Below are 15,343 nucleotides of genomic sequence, written 5' to 3' on the forward strand. Positions count from 1 at the left end.
CCTAGAGGCTGAAAGTGAAAGCTGAATAAGCATATAGACATGCTTACTGAGGGATTCTGTATTTTTGTCTAATTCGTGAATAAGATTTATTTTAGGGCAAATTTTGTTTTATTATTAAGAATTAAGTAATAAACATGTAAGTTTATTGTTGGTTTTATGGCTTATTATAAAAAATACATCAACGTATCCTCTTAGTTTTAATATCACTTCAGTCTTGTCTGCTTTCAGTGGTTGAGCGTGGGGTGTTGAGGCACAGGAGTACCTGAGGTCAAGCTCCACCCTGGGGTGCTGAGGCACAGGAGTACCTGAGGTCAAGCTCCACCCTGGGGTGCTGAGGCACAGGAGTACCTGAGGTCAAGCTCTACCCTGGGGTGCTGAGGCACAGGAGTACCTGAGGTCAAGCTCCACCCTGGGGTGCTGAGGCACAGGAGTACCTGAGGTCAAGCTCTACCCTGGGGTGCTGAGGCACAGGAGTACCTGAGGTCAAGCTCCACCCTGGGGTGCTGAGGCACAGGAGTACCTGAGGTCAAGCTCCACCCTGGGGTGCTGAGGCACAGGAGTACCTGAGGTCAAGCTCCACCCTGGGGTGCTGAGGCACAGGAGTACCTGAGGTCAAGCTCTACCCTGGGGTGCTGAGGCACAGGAGTACCTGAGGTCAAGCTCCAGCTTGGGGTGTTGAGGCACAGGAGTACCTGAGGTCAAGCTCCACCCTGGGGTGCTGAGGCACAGGAGTACCTGAGGTCAAGCTCCACCTTGGGGTGCTGAGGCACAGGAGTACCTGAGGTCAAGCTCTACCCTGGGGTGCTGAGGCACAGGAGTACCTGAGGTCAAGCTCCAGCTTGGGGTGTTGAGGCACAGGAGTACCTGAGGTCAAGCTCCACCCTGGGGTGCTGAGGCACAGGAGTACCTGAGGTCAAGCTCCACCTTGGGGTGCTGAGGCACAGGAGTACCTGAGGTCAAGCTCCAGCTTGGGGTGCTGAGGCACAGGAGTACCTGAGGTCAAGCTCCAGCTTGGGGTGCTGAGGCACAGGAGTACCAGAGGTCAAGCTCCAGCTTGGGGTGCTGAGGCACAGGAGTACCTGAGGTCAAGCTCTACTCTGGGGTGCTGAGGCACAGGAGTACCTGAGGTCAAGCTCCACCCTGGGGTGCTGAGGCACAGGAGTACCTGAGGTCAAGCTCCAGCTTGGGGTGTTGAGGCACAGGAGTACCTGAGGTCAAGCTCCACCCTGGGGTGCTGAGGCACAGGAGTACCTGAGGTCAAGCTCCACCCTGGGGTGCTGAGGCACAGGAGTACCTGAGGTCAAGCTCCACCTTGGGGTGCTGAGGCACAGCAGAGTACCTGAGGTCAAGCTCTGCTCTGCTTCCGTCCATCTTCCTGCTGATGCACCTGGGAGGCAGAGAGGATGGCGAAGTCCTTGGGCCCCAGCACCCACATGGGACCCTGGGTGGAGCTCCTGGCTCCTGGCCTCGGCCTCGCCCATTCCTGGCTTTACAGGCAGTTGGAGCATGAGCCAGTAGATGGAAGTTCTCTCTCTCTCTCCCTTTATCACTGTCACTGTGCCTTTCAAACAGACAAGCAAATAGATAAACAAAATTGAGCTTTTGAGATGAATTTTGATAATTTATTTCCCAATTTAAAAAACTCAAAAAATAGGGGCCAGTGCTGTGGCATAGCAGGTAAAGCCGCCGCCTGTGATGCCAGCGTCCCATATGGGTGCTGGTTCAAGTCCCAGCTGCTCCACTTCCGATCGAGCTCTCTGCTATGGCCTGGGACAGCAGTGGAGGATGGCCCAAGTCCTTGGGCCCCTGCACCTGTGTGGGAGACCTGGAAGAAGCTCCTGGCTCCTGGCTTCAGATTGGGCCAGCTCGGGCCACTGTGGCCATTTGGGGAGTGAACCAGAGGATGGAAAACTTCTCCTTCTGCCTCTGCCTCTCTGTATCTCTACTTTTCAAATAAGTGAATGAATCTTTAAAAAACTCAAAAAATATATTTTAAGATTTATTTATTTTTAAAAAGATTTATTTATTTATTGATTTGAAAGACATAGTTATGGAGACACATACACACACACACACACAGACACAGAAGTTTTCCATCCTCTGGTTCACTTTCCAAATGGCTGTGACGGCTGGAGCTGGGCTAGTCTGAAGCCAGGAACCAGGAGCTTCTTCTGGGCCTCCCATGTGGGTTCAGGGGCCCAAGGGCTTGGGCCATCTTCTGTTGCTTTCCCAGGCATTCTAGCAGGGAGCTGGATTGGAAGTGGAGCAGCCGGGACTTGAACCGGTGCTTATACGGGATGCTGGCACTGCAGGTGGCAGCTTTACCTTCTATGTCACAATGCCAACCCCAAAATATGTAGTCTAATACATTTATTTTAGTTGAAATTTGGTTCTGGCTTTTTTTCAGTGAATTTGATCTAGGTGATTGGGTTTGATGATCAGGATTGACTTTGCTAATTTCATTATGTGACCAACAGAATATTTCCGATAAATCAAACAAGTTGTATCTGCAGCTCTATAGTTTGGAAAAAATATATAAAGTGGTGAGATGAAAGTATTTTGTCCAAACTAGGTGGAATCAAAATTAGCAATGCTTCTGTTTTACTGACTGGCCAAGGGTTACTTCAGGTGAAATAAGGTACTTCTAAATGAAGACAACAAATACAATTTATGGAAATCTTAATATTACCTTTTAAGTACATTTTCCCCAGACATTGTGAAAGTGAATGACTATAATGGATGGATAATGAATTAAGAGTCAAATTGAAAGCAATTTTTCATTTTCAGAAAGATGGAAGGAGCTAGTTAAGTTGTCAGCTGGTAGATCATTACATATATTTCTGTGATAGAGTCCTGTGTAATTTTTGGCATATAATTTGTAAGGAGTTCAAGAACTGGATGATATTGTCTTACTCTGTATCCATGTATTTGTGGATGAAGCTTGAGGACATGCGATGTGAAATCAGTCCGTCACAGAAAGACAAACGCTGCGTGATTGCCCTTAGTGCGAGGTGTCTAAAGTAGTCAGACTTTGTGAATGGGCAGTGCAGGAACGGATCCCAGGGGCCGGAAAGGAGGGGAGGGAGCTGTTGCCCCATGAATGTAGAATTTTGGGCTTGCACGATGAAAGGTTCTATGGTAAATTTCCTGTTTCTCGCTACAATGAAGAAAGTGGGTGATCTGCATACCAGGCCTTGTGCCAGGTTCCTGTTCACGCACGTGAGCACACGTTCTCAGGCTTACATCGGCTTACGTGAATGAAGAGAGTCGACGCTGTCTCGTTCAAGCACTAAATAGTAGTCAGACCCGGCTGTGTGAACACAGCGGAGTCGAGCGTGTACCATGGAGTGTGTCACAAGGTTGATGAGCATTCAACAAAGCTCATGATATTTTTAAGTCATTCCTATCATTGTATACAAAAGAATTGTAATGAAAACTCAGAGGAAAAGGTATTTTAACACATACTTTTAATTACAGAAGATAAACAAATTAAAATCCAACTTATATAATTTCAAAATAGCTTATTATAACTAAAAGATATTTTTTGTAAGCTGCATGTTAGCCATAAAGCAAGAGTCCAAGGAATCAAAGAACACTACTAGAGAAAAAAAATCAGTGCACAACAAAGGAAGATTGTGAGAGTGGGAGAAGGAAAAAAAGGAACTACAATTAAACCAGAAACCAGTATCAACATGGCAGTACAAAGACCTTCTAAGTCAGTACTTACCTTAAATGTAAATGGATTAACTCCTCCAATTATCCAAACAGATACAACAGCAAGACCCAACTCTGTGCTCTTACAGGAAAATCACATAGACTGAAAGTGAATGGATGGGCTAAATATTCCATGCAGTGGCCCCAAAAGAAAGCAGACGTAGCTGTACTTCTATCGGATAAAAAATATTTTAAATTAAAAGTAATGAAAATAGATAAAGAAGGTCATTCTGTAAGGATAAAAGGTTTGATCCAGAAGGAGGAAATAATAATTAAATATATATGCACCCAGGGGGCGGAGCCAAGATGGCAGAGAGTGAGGGCGCGCACCAATAGTCCGGGAAAAGATAGTTTAATAAAAGTGGAGTTATTGTAGCCTCAGGAAAAGACTCAAGGAAAAAACTGCAGAGGAAACACTTCCGGATCAAGTGGATATGACACAGAGGACCTACAGGGAGCCCACCACGTGGAAGCCCAGCCACGGGAGCCGAGCCACAGAATCTCGCTGGCACAGAAAGGGGAGGTGAGACAAAAACCTCAGAAACCTGAGACATTGGCAGGGAAAAGCAGAATGAGGCCTGAGGCCCCACTGGGGGAAGTTCACCAGGCTGACTGGAGGAGAGAAAAAAAAAAAAGAATAAATAAGGGGAACCGGCATGGACACTAGCCTCTCTCAAACTCACCTTACAAAGCCGAGCAAGACAAAGAACAGGCACCATTTTACATATGTAAAGTGGCAACCACGAGCAGCCAAGCAGAAAAACTTGACTCTGGTCTGGAGAAATAACAGGAAGTTAGAATCTAGTGAAAGTAGGTGGAGCTAACGATCTGAGACTGTGAAAATCCGAGGGGGTGGGGCAAGAGAACTCATAGAGTACACAAACTCGGTAACCTTGGGACTGTGGAGAAATTTGAGAACACATTGAGGACTGCATAAACTCTTTGTGTGGTCCCAGGGGTAGATCAAATGAATACCCACAGAGGCCAGATTTCAACTACCCTCAATTCCACTCAGCTGTGTGGAATTACTTCCCAACTGAGTCAAAAAGAAAAAAAAAAGAGAGCGAGCAAGGGAGAGAACAATCTGCGTGAGTCACTTTTTGCACAGCCTTAAACCTGAAGAATCAAACAGAGCTCTCTGGCCACACCCATCACAGCCTCTAAGGATCCATCAAAGCAGACAGCCCACTTAATTTAGAGGCATAGTATAACGAGAAAAAAACATGACAGCAAAAAAACCATAAATAATGTCCAATATGCCAAAAAACAAATGCAGAAACCGAGGTAACAAGAGCAAGGAAGTCACTATGATGCCCCCAAATGAACAAGACACCCCAATTCAAGATTATGAAGATGAAGAGATAGAGGAAATGCAGAAGCAGATCTCAAAAAGTTTATAAGAACATTAAGAAGTTCTCAAAAAACAAATTCTTGAACTACAGAAATCCTTAATGGACAAGATAGAAAATCTCTCGCGCAAAAATGAAATATTAAGGAGGAATCAAAATGAAATGAAACAACTAGTAGAACATGAAACTGTGATAGTGATGAGAAACCGTAATGAAATGAATAACTCAATAGATCAAATGACAAACACATTAGAGAGCCTTAAAAACAGAATGGGTGAAGCAGAAGAGAGAATATCAGACTTAGAAGACAGAGAAGAGGAAAGGAAACAGTCAAACCAAAGAAAAGAAGAGGAAATCAGAAATCTAAAAAATATTGTTGGGAATCTACAGTATACTACTAAAAAACTCAACATTTGGGTTCTAGGAGTTCCTGAAGGCATGGAGAGGGAGAAAGGATTAGAAGGCCTTTTCAGTGAGATACTTGCAGAGAACTTCCCGGGTTTGGAGAAGGACAGAGACATCCTAGTACAGGAAGCTCATAGAACCCCTCGTAAACATGACCAAAAGAGATCCTTACCACGACAGGTGGTAATCAAACTCACCACAGTGAAACATAAAGAAAAGATTCTAAAATGTGCAAGAGAGAAACATCAGATTACTCTCAGAGGATCTCCAATTAGACTCACAGCTGACTTCTCATCAGAAACCCTACAAGCTAGGAGAAAATGGCGAGATATAGCCCAGGTACTAAGAGAGAAAAAAACTGCCAGCCCAGAATATTATATCCTGCAAAGCTCTCATTTGTGAATGAAGGTGAAATTAAGACCTTTCATAGCAAACAGAAATTGAAAGAATTTGTCGCTACTCGTCCAGCCCTGCAAAAGATGCTTAAATATGTGTTACACACAGAAACACAGAAGCATGGTCACCAATATGAAAGAAGGTAAAGGAAGGAAACCACACAGCAAAAGAACACAGGAAGCTCAAAGCATATATTAGAAAATGTCTTTGGCAAATGGCAGGGCAAAGTTACTACTTATCAATAGTCACATTGAACGTTAATGGCCTGAACTGTCCAGTTAAAAGACACCGATTGGCTGATTGGGTTAAGGAACAAAACCCATCTATTTGCTGCTTACAAGAAACACATCTTTCCAACAAAGATGCATACAGACTGAAAGTGAAAGGCTGGAAAAAGATATACCATGCCAACAGAAATGAAAAAAGAACGGGCATAGCCATCTTAATATCGGACAACATAAACTTTACCACAAAAAGTGTTAGGAGAGACAAAGAGGGGCACTATATAATGATTAAGGGATCCATTCAACAGGAGGATATAACGATTATCAATGTATATGCACCTAATTACAGGGCACTAGTTTATTTAAAAGACTTGTTAAGGGACTTAAAGGGAAACTTAGACTCCAGTACAATAGTACTGGGGGACTTCAATACTCCACTCTCAGAGATAGAAAGATCAACAGGACAGAAGATCAACAAGGAGACAGTAGATTTAAATGACACTATAGCCCAAATGGCTCTAACAGATATCTACAGAACTTTTCATCCTACACATAAAGAATTTACATTCTTCTCAGCAGTACATGGAACCTACTCTAGGATTGACCACATACTAGGCCATAAAGCAAGTCTCAGCACATTCAAAAGAATTAGAATCATACCATGCAGCTTCTCAGACCATAAAGGAATGAAGTTGGAAATTAGCAACTCGGGAATCCCTAGAGCATATGCAAACACATGGAGATTGAACAACATGCTCCTGAATGAACAATGGGTCATAGAAGAAATTAAAAGAGAAATCAAAAATTTCCTGGAAGTAAATGAGGATAATAGCACAACATACCAAAACCTATGGGATACAACAAAAGCAGTGTTAAGAGGAAAGTTTATATCAATAGGTGCCTACATCAAGAAGTTGGAAAGGCACCAAATAGATGAGCTTTCAATTCACCTCAAGGATCTAGAAAATCTGCAGCAAACCAGACCCAAATCTAGTAGGAGAAGAGAAATAATTAAAATCAGAGAAGAAATCAACAGGATTGAATCCAAAAAAAATTACCAAAAATCAGTCAAACAAGGAGCTGGTATTTTGAAAAAAATAAACAAAATTGACACCCCATTGGCCCAACTAACTAAAAAAAAGAAGAGAAAAGACCCAAATCAACAAAATCAGAGATGAAAATGGAAACATAACAACAGACACCACAGAAATAAAAAGAATCATCAGAAATTACAAGGACTTGTATGCCAGCAAACAGGGAAATCTATCAGAAATGGACAGATTCTTGGACACATACAACCTACCTAAATTGAACCAGGAAGACATAGAAAACTTAAACAGACCCATAACTGAGACAGAAATTGAAACAGTAATAAAGGCCCTCCCAACAACAAAAAAAAATCCCAGGACCAGATGGATTCACTGCTGAATTCTACCAGACATTTAAAGAAGAACTAACTCCAATTCTTCTCAAACTATTCAGAACAATTGAAAGAGGGAATCCTCCCAAATTCTTTCTATGAAGCCAGCATCACCTTAATTCCTAAGCCATAAAAAGACGCAGCATTGAAAGAGAATTACAGATCAATATCCCTGATGAACATAGATGCAAAAATCCTCAATAAAATTCTGGCCAATAGAATGCAACAACACGTCAGAAAGATCATCCACCCAGACCAAGTGGGATTTATCCCTGGTATGCAGGGATGGTTCAGTGTTCGCAAAACAATCAACGTGATACACCACATTAACAGACTGCAGAAGAAAAACCATATGATTCTCTCAATAGACGCAGAGAAAGCATTTGATAAAATACAACACCCTTTCATGAAAACTCTAAGCAAACTGGGTATGGAAGGAATATTCCTCAATACAATCAAAGCAATTTATGAAAAATCCACGGCCAACATTCTATTGAATGGGGAAAAGTTGGAAGCATTTCCACTGAGATCTGGTACCAGACAGGGATGCCCTCTCTCACCACTGCTATTCAATATAGTTCTGGAAGTTTTAGCCAGAGCTATTAGGCAAGAAAAAGAAATTAAAGGGATACAAATTGGGAAGGAAGAACTCAAACTATCCCTCTTTGCAGGTGATATGATTCTTTATTTAGGGGACCCAAAGAACTCTACTAAGAGACTATTGGAACTGATAGAAGAGTTTGGCAAAGTAGCAGGATATAAAATCAATGCACAAAAATCAACAGCCTTTGTATACACAGGCAATGCCACGGCTGAGGAAGAACTTCTAAGATCAATCCCATTCACAATAGCTACAGAAACAATCAAATACCTTGGAATAAACTTAACCAAGGACGTTAAATATCTCTATGATGAAAATTACAAAACCTTAAAGAAAGAAATAGAAGAGGATACCAAAAAATGGAAAAATCTTCCATGCTCATGGATTGGAAGAATCAATATCATCAAAATGTCCATTCTCCCAAAATCAATTTATACATTCAATGTAATACCAATCAAGATATCGAAGACCTTCTTCTCAGATCTGGAAAAAATGATGCTGAAATTCATTTGGAGACACAGAAGACCTCGAATAGCCAAAGCAATCTTGTACAACAAAAACAAAGCTGGAGGCATCACAATACCAGATTTCAGGACATACTATGGGGCCATTGTTATCAAAACAGCATGGTACTGTTACAGAAACAGATGGATAGGCCAATGGAACAGAATAGAAACACCAGAAATCAATCCAAACATCTACAGCCAACTTATATTTGATCAAGGATCCAAAACTAATCCCTGGAATAAGGACAGTCTATTTAATAAATGGTGCTGGGAAAATTGGATTTCCACGTGCAGAAGCATGAAGCAAGACCCCTACCTTACACCTTACACAAAAATTCACTCAACATGGATTAAAGACTTAAATCTATGACCCGAAACCATAAAATTATTAGAGAGCATTGGAGAAACCCTGCAAGATACAGGCACTTGCAAAGACTTCTTGGAAAATACCCCAGAAGCACAGGCAGTCAAAGCCAAAATTAACATTTGGGATTGCATCAAATTGAGATGTTTCTGTACTGCAAAAGAAACAGTCAGGAAAGTGAAGAGGCAACTGACAGAATGGGAAAAAATATTTGCAAACTATGCAACAGATAAAGGGTTGATAACCAGAATCTACAAAGAGATCAAGAAACTCCACAACATCAAAACAAACAACCCACTTAAGAGATGGGCCAAGGACCTCAATAGACATTTTTCGAAAGAGGAAATCCAAATGGCCAACAGACACATGAAAAAATGTTCAAGATCACTAGCAATCAGAGAAATGCAAATCAAAACCACAATGAGGTTTCACCTCACCCCGGTGAGAATGGCTCACACTCAGAAATCTACCAACAGTAGATGCTGGCGAGGATGTGGGGAAAAAGGGACACTAACCCACTGTTGGTGGGAATGCAAACTGGTTAAGCCACTATGGAAGTCAGTCTGGAGATTCCTCAGAAAACTGAATATAACCCTACCATATGATCCAGCCATCCCACTCCTTGGAATTTACCCAAAGGAAATTAATTTGGCAAACAAAAAAGCCATTTTCCCATTAATGTTTATTGCAGCTCAATTCACAATAGCTAAGACCTGGAACCAACCCAAATGCCCATCAACAGTAGACTGGATAAAGAAATTATGGGACATGACAACTAACTGAGCACCAAAGGGAAAACCTGTTGAAGTGAAATGGACACTATAAGAAACAATGACCTGATCAGCTCTTGTTCTGACTCTTGAAGTACAATGTAATACTTTATCCTTTTTAGTATTTTTTGTTGTTGTTATTGTTCTAGTACTAATGGTTGAACTCTGTAATTAACACACAATTATTCTTAGGTGTTTAAATTTTAACTGAAAAGTGATCCCTGTTCAATATAAGAGTGGGAAAAAGAGAGGGAGGAGATGTACAATTTGGGACATGCTCAATCAGACTCACCCCAAATGGTGGAGTTAGAAACGTGCCAGGGGATTCCAATACAATCCCATCAAGGTGGCATGTACCAATGCCATCTCACTAGTCCAAGTGATCAATTTCAGTTCACAATTGATGACTCTGATAGGTCTAAGTGTCAAAGGGATCACACAAACAAGACTAGTGTCTGCTAATACTAACTGATAGAATCAAAAAGAATCAAAAAACTTCCCTCTCACCTGCAACCCTCCCATTTCCTGCTCCCTCTCCCATTCCATTCACATCAAGGTTCATTTTCAATTATCTTTATATACAGAAGATTGATTTAGTATATATTAAGTAAAGATTTCATCAGTTTGCACCCACACAGAAACACAAAGTGTAAAAATACTGTTTCAGTACTAGTTATAGCATTACTTCACATTGGACAACACATTAAGGACAGATCCCACATGAGACATAAGTACACAGTGACTCCTGTTGTTCTCTTAACAATTTGACACTCTTGTGTATGGCGTCAGTAATTTCCCTAGGCCCTAGCCATCAGTTGCCAAGGCTATGGAAGCCTTTAGAGTTCGCTGACTTTGATCTTATTCCGATAGGGTCATAGTCAAAGTGGAAGTTCTCTCCTCCCTTCAGAGAAAGGTACCTCCTTCTTTGATGGCCCATCCTTTCCTTTGGGATCTCACTTGCAGAGATCTTTCATTTAAGTTTTTTTTTTTTTTTTTTTTTTTTTTTGCCAGAGTGTCTTGACTTTCCAGGCCTAAAATACTCTCATAGGCTCTTCAGCCAGATCCGAATGCCTTAAGGGCTGATTCTGAGGCCAGAGTGCTATTTAGGACATCTGCCATCTATGAGTCTGCTGTGTATCCCGCTTCCCATGTTGGATTGTTCTCTCCCTTTTTGATTCTATCAGTTAGTATTAGCAGACACTAGTCTTGTTTGTGTGATCCCTTTGATTCTTAGACCTATCAGTGTGATCAATTGTGAACTGAAACTGATCACTTGGACTAGTGAGATGGCATTGGTACATGCCAACTTGATGGGATTGAATTGGAATCCCCTGTCTGCCTTTCAAATAAATATAAATAAGCTGAAAAAAAATCCAAATCAGTGGAGTTTCAGGCTATCGTGTCAATGTGCAAAAACGAATAGTGTTGTTACACACCAATACCAAATTATCCAAAAAAGAAACCAAGAAAGCAATCCTATTTCCTATAGCTAAGATAAAATTAAACAGAGTACCTAGGAATACATAAATAAATAAATTGAAAGACTTCTGCATTGAAAACTGTCCATCGATGAAAGAATTGAAGAGGATGCAAAGATACGGGAAAACACCCTGTGTTCAAGGACTGGAACAATCAATATCACATCACTAAAATATCCTATTGTGACTTACATGGTCAGTGCAATCTCTACCAAAATATCAATAACACTTCTTACACAACAAGAAAAACACTACCAAAATCTGTGTGGAACTACAAAAGACCCCAAATAGAGCAATCTTGAGCAAAAGAAACAAAGCAGGAGTCACTGACTTTAAAACACATTACATAGAGCTGGCGCTGTGCCGTAGTGGCTAAGGCTCTGCTTTTGGCACCTGCGTCCCATACGGGCGCCGGTTCAAGTATCAGTTGCTCCACTTCTGATCTAGCTCTCTGCTGTGGCCTGGGAAAGCCCAAGTGCTTGGGCTCCTGCACCTGTTTGGGAGACCTGGAAGAAGCTCCTGGCTCTTGGCTTTGGATCAGCACAGCTCTGGCTGTTGCAGCCATCTGGGGGAGTGACCCATCCATGGAAGACTTCTCTCTCTCTGGCTCTGCCTCTCTGTAACTCTACCTTTCAAATAAACAAATAATATAAAAGATTACAAAAACCACAGTATTTAAAACAGCATGATATTGGCATAGACCAATGGAACAGCAGACACACGTTTACAACCTGTTGGTCTTTGACAGACAGCTGAGGCTCTGCTGCTGATAGGCATTGGGAAAAAACAGCTTTTACTAAATGAAATTGGGATGCTGGATATCTACAGGTCAGAGAAGGAAACTAGAACCCTGTCTTTCACCGTCAATACAAAAATCAAAGCAAAATGGATTAAAGACCTAAATGTGTGCCGGCGCCGCGGCTTAATAGGCTAATCCTCCACCTGCGGCGCCGGCACACCGGGTTCTAGTCCCGGTCGGGGCGCTGGGTTCTGTCCCAGTTGCCCCTCTTCCAGGCCAGCTCTCTGCTATGGCCCGGGAGTGCAGTGGAGGATGGCCCAAGTGCTTGGGCCCTGCACCCCATGGGAGACCAGGAGAAGCACCTGGCTCCTGGCTTCGGATCAGAGCGGTGCGCTGGCCGGCCATGGCGGCCATTGGAGGGTGAACCGATGGTAAAGGAAGACCTTTCTCTCTGTCTCTACCTCTCTCACTGTCCACTCTGCCTGAAAAAAAAAAAGACCTAAATGTAAGACCTGAAACCAAAACTCTGGAAGAAAACATAAGGGAAACACTTCAGGACGTGGGAATTGGCGGGATATTTTTGGATCAGACCCCAGAAGCACAGAAAATAAAAGCAAAAATAGACAAAGTGAACTTCATTAAACTAAAGGGCTTCCGCACAGCAAAAGAAAAAAACCAACAGAGTGGAGACAAACTACAGGATGGAAGAACATATTTGAGTCAAAGACTAACACATTTTGGCAGGGGTGTGGAGAAGGGAGGGTCCTTGCCCCTGTTGCTGGGAGTGCACCGTTGTAGAAGGCGGTATGGAGGGTCCACAGGAGGCTGGCAGTGGCAACGCTGCATGATCCAGAATGCTCTCCTGGATGCATAACCAAGGGAAGTGAAATCTCCACGCCCCACGCTTATTGCAGCAGCCAGGAAGTGGAAACCACCTACGTGTCCATGCACTGATGAATGGATAAAGACATACCGAACACGTGTGCAATGGGATACTCAGTTATAGAGTGGTCATTTACAAAGACATGGCCGGGACTGGAGGCTACTATGATAAGTGAAATGACCCAGGCCACCACGAGACACGCACTGTTGATCGCATGCATATGTGGAGTCTAGAAGTACTTCATCTCATGGAAGGTGGAGGTGTAATGGCGGTGCGGGGCCGGTGCTGTGGTGGAGTTCACGTCCCCACTCTGACTTTCAGATCACATGTTGTCTGTTAGTCGGTCTTCACATTCATCCTCCCTTCTTTGTCACTGTGCCGGTTATGCTTTTGAGTCATCCAGTTATTTTTTTCAGATATGTTTTTCAATCCTGAAGTTAAGATTGTTTCTTTGTTATTATTTCTGATATTTTGGTGGTAATTTCTATATTTCTGTTCACTTAAGGGGTATTTGTCTCCTGAAACTGCTTCAAGTCCGTTCGATATTGCCAAAGTCTGGGTCATCTTGAAGTTGTGATTTCTTGATTTCCAATTCCCTTGAGAGTTGTTCACAGTTCCTCAGTTCCTTCTATATTGAGTCATTTTGAATTTAACCTGAACAAATTGAATATTATGTTGTGAGTGTCTCAAACCTATTGAAAGTGACTGAATACAGTTGATTTTTGTTGGTTTGTTTCAGCAGGTAGTAATTGTGGTTACATTCAGATAGTTCTGTACCAAAGATCTAAATGTAAGAGCTAAAACTATAAAATTCTATGAGAAACATATATGAACATTACTGTGACATTGGGTTAGGCAAAAAATCCCCACAAATTATAAAATAAGACTTTTGACAAATTGTACTTCATCAAAATTAAAACTTCTTATCTCAGAAATACACTGTTGACAAAAGGAGGAGGGGCTGGCCCTGTGGAGCAGTGGGTTAGAGCCATGGCCTTCAGGGCCAGCATCCCTTATGAGCACTGGTTTGAGACCCGGGAACTCCACTTCTGACCCAGCTCTCTGCTATGGCCTGGGAAAGCAGTAGAAGATGGCCCAAGTCCTTGGGCCCCTGCACCCACGTGGGAGACCTGGAAGAAGCTCCTGGCTCCTGGCTTCTGATTCAGCCTGGCCCAGCCCTGGTCATTGTGGTCATCTGGGGAGTGAACCAGAAAATGGAGGATCTCTCTCTCAGTCTCTCCTCTTTTTCTCTAACTCTGTTTTTCAAATAAATATGTCCTTAAAAAAAGGAAAATGAAGAGACTAGCCTAGTGGGAGAACGTATTTGATAAACCTGTGCTTGATAACGAACTTGTATGCAGAACATGTAAAGAGCTCTCACAACTCAAAAAGAAGACAAATGACCCAATTAAAACATTGGAAAAATTGTGAACAGATATTTCACCAACGAAGACATACAGATGGGAAATAAGCACAGGCAAAGATCCTTAATATCAAAGGTTATCAGGGACTCACAAATTAAAGCCAACATCCGGCGTAGAATGCCTGAAATTAAAACAGACAATAACAAGCACTGTTGTGGGTGTGGAGCTAACAGGGCTGGAGAATGGTACAGCTGCTTTGGAAAATGATTTTCAGACGATTATAAAATTAAGACACCTACCAAGAGGCCCTAATTCGGGACTGGCATGTGGTTCAGAGGTTAAAGCCTTCACTGGTGATACCGGCATCCCATATGGGTCCCGTTTATGTCCTGGCTGCTCTACTTCTGATTCAGCTCCCTGCTCACAGGCTGAGAAAAGCAGAGGAAAATGGCCCAAGTGATTGGGTTCCTGCCATCTGTGTGGAAGACCTGGATGAAGCTTTTGGCTCTTGGCTTTGGCCTGGCCCGGCTCTGGCCTTTGTGGCCATCTGAGAGGTGAAACAGTGGATGGAAGGTGTCTGTCTCTCTCTGTCTCTCCCTCTCTCTCAGTAACTCTGACTTTCAGATAAATAAGTCTTAAAAAAAAAGAGCCCTAATTCAATTCTATCCAAAGGAAATGAAAAATATATTTGTAGAAAGAATGGTTTATAGCAATTCTATTCCTAATAGTCCAAACTGACATTGTGATTTTTCAGCTTTCTTTTCTTATCATTCAAAATAACCCAAACTGAAAAACAAAAATCCCAAATGCTCATCTGCTGGCAAATAGATGAACACATTATGGTGCCTGTGCTCGATGGGGTACTTCTAAGTGGCCGTAAGAAATGAGCAGCTGGTCCATACAACCGCATGAGTAGATCTCACAAGCGTTATGCTAAGTGATTCAAGTAGACACAAAGGGTGGCGTGTGTGTGAGCCTGCCTACATGACACTCGGGAAGGCAGTAATTGTCAGGCCCGGGAGCCACGTGGATGGATCAGCGGTCGCCAGTCCCTGGTGGTGGAGCGTGGGGGATTGAGCACAAAGGAGCTCTGAACTTTTTGGGTAATCGAAACGTTTTCAATTATGTTA

The sequence above is a fragment of the Lepus europaeus genome, chromosome 1, assembly GCF_033115175.1.
Source record: "Lepus europaeus isolate LE1 chromosome 1, mLepTim1.pri, whole genome shotgun sequence".
Classification (NCBI taxonomy): domain Eukaryota; kingdom Metazoa; phylum Chordata; class Mammalia; order Lagomorpha; family Leporidae; genus Lepus; species Lepus europaeus.